We start from the raw sequence: 12,587 nt of genomic DNA, 5'->3' as shown, positions 1-12,587 counted from the left end.
GGGGGGCATGTGGGGGCAGGGGTTGCAGTGCAGGCCTGGTCATTGTGTGGCCCATTGAACCTGGTTGGGGGTACGCATTCTGCTAACATGTCTGCCTTTCACCCCCTGCAGACAATGGATTTCGTTATCCAACCAGGAATGGTTGGCGTCTGCCCTGCCACCGCAGCCCTGGCAGTTGCACTGAAGCTGTATGAACTGGAGCTGCTCGGACAGGGTCCTGCCACAGCGGAGACAACCCCAGCCTCAGAGGAACAGAAGCCAGCCGGTGAGGATGGAGGGCTGGCCTCCCAACAGGCAGAGGAGGAAGTGTGAAGGAGGCGCCGCATCAGGCGCCATGTTTACCGGCAACGCCTGTCATTCGAGGAACAGCTGGGCTGGGCATGTTGTCGAAGACTCTGGCTGAGCAGGGAGTCTGCATGGCATTTCTGCCAGATCACCTGGAATGCGGGGGTGGGGAGGTTACTCGCTCCTGGTGGCCACCAAGGTGACGGTTGCCCTGAACTTTTTCACCATGGGTCCCTTCCAGGCGCCAAGTGGGGAGCAGTCTGGGATCTCACAGACCTTCGTGCACAGGTGCATCCGTGTCATCACAGAGGTACTATATGCCCCGTTGGCATAATATAACAGCTTCAATGTGGTACAAGCCGACCAGGTTGCCCGGATAACAGGGTTTTCCGCCATTGTTGGGATGCCCCAGGCCCAGGGAGTGATCGACGGGACGCATGTGTCCCTATGAGCACTGGCAGACGAGAGATTGGCGTTCCAGTATAGTGCGAGGACAGTCTCCCACAGAATGCTGGCATACTGCACCCTCGACAACTTCGCGCATCAGAGGGACGATGGGCTAGAGGAGGGGGTGAATGTCAGGAGGATGTGGATGAAGGCCAGGATGGGTGGCCTGGGCAGCCATAGGAGGTTGCAGAACGTATGCACCAGGGCCGCCACACATGGGACGCTCTAATCGCCTCCAGGTTCACCAACTAGGGGACCTGGCCAATGACGGCACGGATATCCCATCCCATAGAGCTCCTCCACCCGTCTCACCATGGGGTACGGGCCCATTGCCCAGGTCCAATGCATGCCACTCTGTGATAGTGAGGGGCCTCAGGTCTGATAGGGCCCCTCCAGTCTGCTCTCTCTCTCTGCGGTTGTGCGCTGCATTTTCCTGGGGGGTGACAGAAAATGCACAGTGTGAGGTAGTTGATGTGTTGGGCAGGCTGGGTCAATGTGGACTGCACTTGATGCAGTGTAGTGAGAGACAGATCTCCAACACTCGATAAGATGCAACACGATTTTATTTAACGTCTTTAACTATTATACATGTTCAACTGTGGGTTGACACTATGCTGACTTGACTGGAGACCTAGTAGTAGCCTGACCAGACTTACTAGCTACCACATGGTGTTTGCACTGGCTAGCTCACGGGCTCTGACTGTCTCAGTGGCTGGGTCCCGAGAGAGCGGGAAACCTAGTGCCCTCTGGCTTTATAGTGGTAGTGTCCTGTCTGGTGATTGGCTGCTCTGTTCTGTGTGCTTACTGCTCATCCTGTGTGTCAATCACTGCCTGTCTGCACTCCATTATAAACATAGATATATATTATGACAGTAGTCAGGCATGAGCAGCACAGGCGTTGGGCAGCTAGTGGCCTTTGTGGCCAGGGCACCAGCCATGGCGGGCAGTGCGGGTGTTTGCATGTGGTGCAGGGTGGGACGTGAGTAGATTGCCAGCGGGTAGGAATTGGTCACCCTCTGGGTAGAGGGGGTTTGTGGAACGGGTTGGTGCCAGGAGCACGGTGCTGGTTACCCACCCTGGTCGACCTGAGGAGGTCGTGCAGCTTTTTACGGTACTGCCGGTTGGTCCTGGTGATGGGGCACTTGCCGCTCACAGCCTCTGCCACCTGTGTCCAGTCCCGGTGTACGGCGGTGGGTGGCAGCCCTCCTTCCCACCCTGGGGAACAGGGTTCTGGTGCTGCTATGGCACGCGTGGCACCACCCCCACACCACTGTGCCGCCCCCTCACCCCATCACCTCCACGACATCCAGCAGGGTCTCAAGCTCCGCATCTGCAAACTGGGATGCCATCTTCTTGGCTGGAATGAGTGTGTGTGGGGAGTATAGTGCTTATTACGTGTGGCTGCAGATATCAGGCCCTCGAGGGCCAATCCTGACCCCAGCGAATTGGATGCTGTCTTGCATTGGAATTGCAGTCGTGCCACGTGTTGCAAGTGTTAGCCCGTTAATTAATCCTGAATTGTTCCGGGTCTGGTGCTGCGCTAGGATCGTAAAATACCACCGATTCAGTCCCGATGTCAGCACTCAGTCTCTCAAGCTGAGAATCCAGCCTCTGGTCTTTATAGAACAGGTATGTAACATAAAATATGTAATTTTAACTCTCTTTGAAGGTACTACATTTGGCTAGTGGGATGTCCAAAACATAACTTGTGCGCCTTAGACCTGGGAGGAGAAGATCTAATGTTGCTAGTGTTCTTTGAAGTGGTAGGGTACCTTTTTGGAGTTGTAAATTACTCTTTCATATAAGGTGGCAGAAAAAACTCCTATACAACGCCCCCATGGCGAGTGTACGGACCAACAATACCAACTCCCAATACTTCCAGCTGCACAGGGGCACCAGACAAGGATGCCCACTGTCCCCACTGCTGTTCGCACTAGCAATCGAACCGCTAGCAATTGCGCTCAGGGCAGCAAAAAATTGGAGGGGGATCCGAAGGGGAGGCAGAGATCACAGAGTCTCACTCTATGCAGACGATCTGCTCCTCTACATCTCGGACCCACAAAGCAGCATGGACGGAATCATCGCGCTCCTGAAAGAGTTTGGAGCCTTCTCGGGCTACAAACTCAACATGAGCAAAAGCGAGATCTTCCCAGTACACCGGGGGGGGGGGGGGGGGGGGGGGGGGGGGGGGGGGGGGGGGGGGGGGGCAGTACTAAAGGGGCTGCCGTTCAAACAAGCCCGACATAAATTCCGCTACCTGGGGATCCAAATAGCCCATGACTGGAAAGGGATCCACAAATGGAACCTCACCAGCCTGGCGGAGGAAGTAAAAAAGGACCTGCAAAGATGGAACACACTCCCACTCTCCCTCGCAGGAAGAGTCCAGACGATCAAAATGAACGTATTGCCCAGGTTCTTCTTCCTGTTTAGACCCATTCCGATCTACATCCCCAAGGCCTTCTTCATAGCGCTGAACAAACTTATCATGGCGTTCGTATGGGGGGGTAAAAATGCTAGGATCCCAAAGAAGGTCCTACAGAAAACAAAATCCAGGGGGGGGCTAGCCCTCCCGAATCTACAATTCTACCACTGGGCGGCAACAGCCGAGCGAGTAAGGGGATGGATCCAGGAGCCAGAAGCCGAGTGGGTGCGTGCGGAGGAGGCCTCCTGCATGGGGACCTCCCTCCGGGCCCTCGCCACGGCAGCACTCCCATCCCCACCCAAAAAACACTCCAGCAGCCCAGTGGTGACAGCCACCCTCCAATCCTGGAACCAACTGCGGCAGCAATTTGGCCTGAACAAAATGTCGGACAAGGCTCCCATCTGCAACAACCATAGGTTCAAACCAGCACTGACTGACGCCAACTTCAAAAGGTGGAGACAGGACGGGGGGACACTGACAGTCAGGGACCTATACACGGACGACAGGATCGCAACACTGGACGAACTGACAGAGAAATTTCAGCTAGCTGGGGGGAACGAGCTACGGTACCTGCAGCTCAAAAACTTCCTACGAAAGGAGACAAGGACGTACCCACAACTGCCACGACAGACACTACTGGAAGACCTACTGGACGCAAGTATCCTAGAGAAAGGGAACTGTAGTGACATGTATGGCCGACTGGTAGATAGGGACGACACCGTACTGGACGCAACAAGAAGGAAATGGGAGGACGACCTGGGGATGGAGATAGGGTGGGGACTCTGGAGCGAAGCACTGCATAGGGTCAACTCCACCTCCACGTGCGCAAGGCTCAGCCTGACGCAACTAAAAGTGGTACATAGAGCCCACTTAACGAGAAACCGTATGAGTAGGTTCTTCCCGGAGGTGGAGGACAGATGTGAGCGGTGCCAAAGAGGCCCGGCCAACCACGCCCACATGTTCTGGTCTTGCCCCAGACTTGTGGAGTACTGGACAGCCTTCTTCGAGGCTATGTCCAAAGTGGTGGGGGTGAGGGTGGAGCCATGCCCGATAGTGGCGGTCTTCGGGGTTTCAGACCAGCCAGATCTATTCCTGGGGAGGAGGGCGGACGCCCTTGCCTTTGCCTCCCTGATCGCCCGCCGTAGAATCCTGTTTGGCTGGCGGTCAGCAGCACCGCCCAGAGCTGCAGACTGGCTGTCCGACCTCTCGGATTCTCTCCAAATGGAGAAAATCAAATTCGCCATCCGAGGGTCGGACGACAGCTTCCACAGAACGTGGGAGCCATTCATGCAATTGTTCCGGGACCTGTTTGTGGCCAACGTACAAGAGGAAGAATAGTCGGGGGAAGGTAGCCGGCGGGGAGGGGGGGGGGGGGGGAGGGGCTACGGGCTCGTTACGGGGGTTTGATGGCTAGCTAAGGCCCAAAACCAAACTAAATAAATGCCAATAAACATGTTGGGGAATGTAAATATGTATGCCGGCAAAGAGGGGGAGGCCACAGTTATTACTACGAAGATGCTCACCTGTAAATATATATGTTAATTTTTGCGTTTTTTTTTTTCTCTCTCTAACAATTTGTAATTTGTTCAATATAAAACATGAAAACTGAATAAAAAACATTTATATAAAAAAGGTGGCAGAAAACATTTGGGAGAGGCGAGTTTCCCTTCAGGAGAGGTAAAGTGCCCTTTGGGATTATGAAACGTAAACATGACTGTTCATAAAAATTGTATATATTCATTGGAACTCTCAAGAGAGCTGTCAGACAAACTGTCACAAAATTGTCATGAGAACAGTCCAGCTGTCAAGGTATTTAAATGCCCTGCCCTCTAACTATTAGAAAAACTGCCTGTTTATGAAATTACAAGATTAGTGCTGCATGACTGCTTTCACAACCTATCATTATCACAGTGGACTGCCTGTCAGTTCACAATTTGATTTTCTTTTATTCATTTACGGGATGTGGGCTTCATTGGCTGGGCCAGCATTTATTGCTCATCCCTAGTTACCCTTGAGAAGGTGGTGGTGAGCTGCCTTCTTGAGCCACTACAGTCCCTGAGGTGTTGTTATACCCACAGTGTTGTTAGTGATTGACAGGTCCAAGTAGTTATAAACATTTTGAAGGGAAATATAAAAACAAATGCTTTTTATTAAATGTTTTTTTTTTTATCAAACAGAGTGTATTTTTAATGGTGCAAACATTAATAGACACTTAAAAAATATTTAACCTCAGCAGAGGTCCTGACATCTGCCCTGGGTGGATTGGCATGGTAGATGTAAGGGAAAACGGTGATCAATGGGAGGCATGAATTGGCATTAAATTGACATGGGCTATAAAGGGCTAAGGAGGGGTGGGGGGTATAGGTTTTCACAGAATATGACGATGTCCCATGGGGGTTTTGTGCAGGCCATGCAATGGGATGGATTGGCATGAATGAGACACAAAGAGCATATGGGGATTGAGGAGGTGTGGGGGGGGGGGGGGGGGGGGGGGAGAGAGAGTGGAGGGGGGGGAGAGTGGGGGGGGGGGGAGAGTGGGGGGGGGAGAGCTGGAGAGCTGTTTTTTGTTTGATTTATCTTTTGACATCTTTGGCAAAATGCGGGAGCACCAAAGATTTCAGCTTTCCACTGAGCCTGCCTTAGCACCTGGAAGCCTCTGAAGTCATTCTGCAGTCACCCACCATGGCTCCCATTTTCATCTGCATGAAAATCTAAACTTCAGGATTACTTTTTTTCCCAATCGGATTTGCGGAGCTGGGAGTTGTCCCTACTCTGCAATCCTGATCCAGGAGCAGAGATTCAAGCGTTGGCGTCTGCAAATCTACCCAGCTCACATAAAGCATTGATAAAGTGGCAGAGAGAGGGAAGGCACTTTGCATTGCTCGAGCTATTGGAAGGCATGTCCTGATGTTGCATCCAGAGGTTAAATGGCACTGTTATATCATATCGGCCCCTACAACATTGTTAGGCTTCCCATTCAGAGTAACAAACTAACTGTACAGTAGCATGAAGCACAGCTTGGAGAATCACAAGGGAAAATACTGTGGGAATAATTTAAAGGACTTTAATAATATAAATAACGCAAAATTAATTATTATTTTACTGATTAATAAGTTCAGTTTGTTGGGAAGGACAAAAGAAAGGTAACAAGTGATGGAAAAGGACCAAAGAATGGCTGCTGAACCTTAAGCAAATGCAAAACATATTCTCAGGGGGATAATATGTAGTTTTGTTGCAGTGAAAATGTTGGTGAGGCGCCTGATACATGAATTAGTAGATGTAGCAATTTCAGAGATCAGCGGCAACCTCCCAAGATGGATATCAGTCCTCCTCCTCTTCCACAACCCCCTCCTGTGTGCCAGGCAATTTAGGAAACCATCTTTATTCTGTGTCTTTGGATGCCAAATGATGCACCACTCTTTCAGCTGATGACAATTATGTCGGAGAGTTTGGGTCGACTGCGCAGCAACACCCCAACTGAGCAGTCCATTGAACAGAATTATTGCTTTAATATCCCAAAAGAATGTTCAACAGTCGCTCAGGTTGTGGGATTGAGCTCATTACTGCTACACAGGGACTTGCAAATGGGATGATCAACCATGGCTGCAGAGGCAGTCAATGTCTTCCAACAGCCAAATGCTCATTCTCTCAAGATCAAATAGTGTGGATGTCATAAAATGCAACATAATAAAAGTGCCATGGGAGCTGGCTGGAAATTTTATTTGTAGAATGTAATAGTCACAATTCAGTAATCTAGATAGTAATGTTTTACTGAAATCCGAGAATTTTTCTTGATGTTTTTCAGGGCAAAACACAGATATCACAGTGCACTCTTCTTGTGGTGTGTTCATTATGGTCGTTTGTTTCTTTCAAGATATTAAATAAATTACAAATTTGGGGGAAAGTCATGCAAATTCCATTAATCCATTAGGAGGAGTGCATTCAACAGCTGAACACTTTTTTTCACACCAACTTTTCCACTGGAATGAATTTGTTCTTCCATTTTTACCATCCTCAGGGCTACAATGTCAACTATTTAATCAACTTGGGAAAGTCACATGCAGATTGGTTTGTGCACCTATCCCCATATAAAATCATTCACAGTGAGTATACTATTAAAATATCAGTATGAGCAATCGGACTTTGACAAGGATGGGTGGTTTACATAATTTGAAATTACTTCAACTCTCCCTTCATCATCATTATTTATGTTGTCAATATATTTTGCATGCCTCAATAAATGATTTAGATCTATTTAGATTGTGTTAGTTAGGAAGATTAAATATATATATTGGATTCACCCCTACCCGGGGGGGCGGGCAGTACCAGCGCCGAGGAGTGGCATGAACCACTCCGGCGCGGGCCGTCCGGAAGGTGCGGAATCCTCCGCACCTTCAGAGGCTAAGCTGGCGCCGGCAGAGTTGGCGCCACGCCAACTGGCGCAGAAGGGCTTGGCGTTGCGCCAACCGGCACCGAAGGGCCTCCGCCAGCCGCGCGAGTTGGCGCATGCACCGGGCTAGCGCCAGCGTGTGCTGGAGTCATCCAGCACATGCGCAGGGGGGTTCTTCTCCGCACCGGCCATGGCAGAGGTTGACAGCAGCAGGCGTGGAGGGAAAGACTGCCCTATGGCACAGGCCTTCCCGTGGATCGGTGGGCCCCGATCACAGGCCAGGCCACCGTGGGGGCCTCCTCGGGGCCAGATTCCCCCCCCCCCCCCCCCCACCCCCCCCCCCCCCCCCCCCCCCCCCCCCCCCACCCCCCCCCCCCCCACCCCCCCCCCCCCCCCCCCCCCCCCAAGGACTCCACAGGCTGACCCTTAGAGCCACGTCCTGCCAGTACGGACCTGGTTTGATTTACACCGATGAAAACACACGGCCGCTCAGCCCATCGCGGGCCGGAGAATCGCAGGGGGGGCCACTGCCAGCGGCCGGCGACTGGCGTGGCGCGATTCCCGCCCCCACCAAATCCTGTCATCTTACTACTTATCGTTGTCCTCATTAGTTTTACCTTTATACTCCACTCTCTTTAATAAAGTAAACAAAAACACACCAAAATAATTAATCTAAGTTAACTGGTGTCAACGTCTTATCAAAATACATGTTAAATCACGATTATATTCAAAGAGCAACAACCATGACGTTTATTTAATCAACAACAAGTTGCTTTTATGTTGGTTTTCAACACAGGAAAATGTCCCAAAGCATTAAAATTAGAAAGAATGACATTGAGCCAAACATAGGATGAAGGAAGCAAGAACCTAAGATCGGCAGAGCTGGAAGAGCTCTTGAAATTTCCAAGGCTAGAGGAGGTAACAAAAATAGAATCATAGAATTTACAGTGCAGAAGGAGGCCATTCAGCCCATCGAGTCTGCACCGGCTCTTGGAAAGAGCACCCTACCCAAGGTCAACAACTCCACCCTATCCCCATAACCCAGTAACCCCACCCAACACTAAGGGCAATTTTGGACACTAAGGGCAATTTATCATGGCCAATCCACCTAACCTGCACATCTTTGGACTGTGGGAGGAAACCGGAGCACCCGGAGTAAACCCACGCACACACGGGGAGGATGTGCAGACTCCGCACAGACAGTGACCCAAGCCGGAATCGAACCTGGGACCCTGGAGCTGTGAAGCGATTGTGCTATCTACAATGCTACCATGCTGCCTTTAAGGGCGGGTTAAGGCCAGAAAGGAATCTAAACAACAAGGATAACAAATTTAACCTGTGGTTTTGACAGGCTGGGAGCCTTTGTGTGTGGGATGAATGGGATTTGGTGCAGCTGAGGATATGGGAAACAGAGATTTTGATAAGCTCAAGGGTTTAGATGGTGTAGGATGCTGAGAGAGCATTGAAAAAGTCAAGTCTGAATTCGACAAATGCATTGGTGAGGGTTTCGCCAGAAGATGGGCTGAGACGGAGAAGACAATTGATGTTACCAAGGTAGAAGTAGGTGTTCTTTGTGATGGAGGATTTGGATTTGGGCAGCATGGTTGCATACTGGTTAGCCCAGTTGCTTCACAGCTCCAGGATCCCAGGTTCGATTCCCGGCTGGGTCACTGTCTGCGGAGTCTGCATGTTCTCCCTGTATCTGCGTGGTTTTCCTCTGGGTGCTCCAGTTTCCTCCCACAGTCCAAAGATGTGCGGATTAGGTGAATTAGCCATGCTAAATTGCCCTTAGTGTCCAAGCATTGTTAAGCGGGGGTTACTGGGCTACAGGTATTTGGTAGGTACGTGGGCTCATTGTAAGGGCCGGTGCAGAATCAATGGGCTGAATGGCCTCCTTCTGCACTGTAAATTCTATGATTGTATGATATGGGATCAAAATCTTAGGTCAGGACAAATAGGATGCCAAGGTTGTAAAGAGTTTGGTTTAGCTTACGTACGTACATACAAATTAGAAGCAGGATTAGGCCACTCGGCTCCTCGAGCCTGTTCCATCATTCAATAAGATCATGGCTCATCTGCTTGTAATTCCAACCCCACATTCCTGCCTATCCCTGATATCTTTTCACCCCCTTGTTAACCAAGAATCTAACTAACTCAGCCTTAAATATATTCAAAGATTCTGCTTCCACTGCCTTTGATGACGAGTTCCAGAGACTCATGGGCCTTTGAGAGAAATAAAATCTCCTCATCTCTGTCTTAAACGATCAACCCCTTATGTTTAAACAGTACTAGATTCTCCGCCAAGAGGAAACATTCTCCCCACATACACTCTGTCAATACTCATCAGTGCCTTAAAGATTTTGATGAAGTTGCCTTTTACTCTTCGAGACTCCAGTAGCTACAAACCTAGCCTGTCCAACATTCCCTCCTGAGGCAACCTGCCCAATTACTGGAATTAGCCTAGTAATCCTTCTCTAAACTGCTTCTAATGCATTTATATCTTTCCTTAAATAAGGAGACCAATACTGTACGCAGCACCCCAGATGTGGTCTCACAAACATCTCTACAACTGAAGTATATGGCTTGATTCTCCCAAAAAGGACCAAAGTCCCTTAATGAGTGTGTTTAGACACGTGTTTCCTGGCATTCGCAGCGCCGTGAAACACATGGCTGTTCAATGCGACTCATAAGGGGCCTGAATGGGGAACGCGCGGCCAAGGCCACTAATAGCCTGTTTTGTATACTGGGGAGCTCGGCTCTCCGGAATTCCCCATTGTAACAATAGGTCAGAACCCAAATCTCCGAGGCCCCCAAAACAATCCCCGATCTACCCCCAGCTCAAACGCACAGTGGAAGGGTCACCGCGCTCCCTCTCATTCACCCCCAAAACCCATGCCAGGCAATCCCTGCCCATTTGCGTGATAAAAATGGGAAACGGTGTGGGATTCGCCGAGTTCACGATTGACACTCAGGAGGCTGACAAGCGGCAGCCACATATACACACTTCGCTCCCCACACACACCATCCCAGCCAACAAGATGGCAGCAAAATACGCAACCCCACAATCTACTGATGCCAAGCTCGAGACCCTCCTGGACGCCGTGGAGGAGAGGCAGAACACCCTGTGCTCCAGCCCGTGAAGGATGCTGCCAGCCGCCACCATTTACCGTGCCTGGGCGCAGGTGGCAGAGGTGGTCAGCGCTGTCAGTTACACCTACCAGAGAGACCTGCAGTGCCGGAGAAAACTGCACAACCTCCTCAGGGCAGCCAGAGTGAGTCGGCAGAACTGTGCCCCTGGCACCAATCCTGCACCCCCCCCACACCCACGTGTAAATCCACCCCTCCCACCAGAAGGGCAGCCAAACCCCTACCCTGAAAAAATGCCAGCACCCATATCGGCTGCCATGGCTGGGTGCCCTGGCCTTTGAAGCCATTAGCTAACCACCCCCTGGGGTGCATGCTTAGGACTGTAACACTGCGTTATCTGTTCCCCCACCCCCCCTCCACCCCAGGAGAAGGCTGTCCATAATCGCAAGGAGCGGGAGAAGACTGGTGTGGGACCGCCGGACCTGTAGCCCCTCACCTTGGCAGAGCAGCAGGCCCTTGACATGGTTGGCAGGCCTGAGGAAAGGCAAGTCGCCAGCAAGGGGATCGACTGTGGGCAAGGAAGTGAGACCCCGTTGAATTGCGGTTCCCTCTGCAATTTGTGTCAACCACCCCCCCCCAACACCACCCCCACGAGCCTCACACCACATTCACCCCCACAGCACCCTCACCCCACACCACCCTCATCCCCACCCTCACCTCCACATGACCCTTACCCCCACACCATCCCAATTATCCCCTGGCCTGCAGTCTAATCGTGCATCTTGTCTTGTGTCTTGCAGGAGCTGCTGGTGATGGTCTGGTCCATCTGGTATCCTCCAGCCCCAGCCAAAGCCAGTGCCACAACCAAACCCCGCCCTCCCCCCTGTGTGCCGAGCAGCGATGATGATACCGACACGGACTGGACTCATCTGCCTGAAACCCAGGAGACCCTGGAGCTCATGTCAGAGGATGACACAGATTTCCCATCATAACTGTCTCCACCATCCCAGAGACACTCAGCTTGGTTGAGCATTTTAGTGAAGAGGCTGCTGGGATACGATCTGGTGCTCACCACACAGCTGATCAGGTAAAGCAGGTGGAGGTAAGAACTCCTGAGAGGGTGGACGACCCCAGGGATTAGCTGCCGTCCAGATGGGTTTCAGGCTTCTCGTTCGGACAGTCCCATATATTCTGGAGATGCAGTCGCAGAGCCAGGGACTACATGAGGCCTGGAAGGACCCCCTGGTATAGAGTTTCAGGGCGATTGTCACCTTGATGGCCACTTGGAGAGCTTACCTCCCCCATTCCCCCACAGTGCCAGGTGTGCCATGATCTGGCAGATATGTCGTACTGTCTCCCTGCTCAGCCAAAGTTTCGAAGATATGCCCAGTCTAGCAGGTCCTCGAATGACAGGCGCTGCCAGTACATGCAAGGCCTCATATGGAGCCTCCTTTGCACCTCCTCCTTCTCCTCAGCCTGGTGAGCGGCCGGCTCGCCATCCTGAGCGGCTGCCTCCTGTTCCACTGCTGCATGCTTCACTTCTGCAGCTTCCTCCTCCTCGAGCAACTCCAGCTCATAGAGATGCAGAGCATTCCCCAGGGCTGCGGCGACTCGGAGGAAGGCCCCCATTACTGGTTAAATTCCAATATCCATTGTCTGCAAGGGTTGAAAGTTCCAACATGTTAGCATGGTGCATACCCCCATGCTCAACCAGGTCCAACAGGCTACATGGTGCCCCTGGTTGAGCATGGGAGTATGCACCATGGGGGCTCTGCCCCTACATGTCCCCTCCCCTGCCATCCCCTCTCATCACACCCTGGCCACCATCTGTGGCCGGAACCGTGGAGGCCTCTAGCACTGCCGTTCACTCCTGTTGCCAGGGGTACCGTCAGCTCGCGTTGCTCTTGCCAGTGGTACTCTCCGCAGCATCTGTCTGGCACCCCCGTAAGGACTACA

Source organism: Scyliorhinus canicula, chromosome 14 (genome assembly GCF_902713615.1).
Source record: "Scyliorhinus canicula chromosome 14, sScyCan1.1, whole genome shotgun sequence".
Lineage (NCBI taxonomy): Eukaryota > Metazoa > Chordata > Chondrichthyes > Carcharhiniformes > Scyliorhinidae > Scyliorhinus > Scyliorhinus canicula.
Note: the sequence above shows the minus strand (reverse complement) of the source record.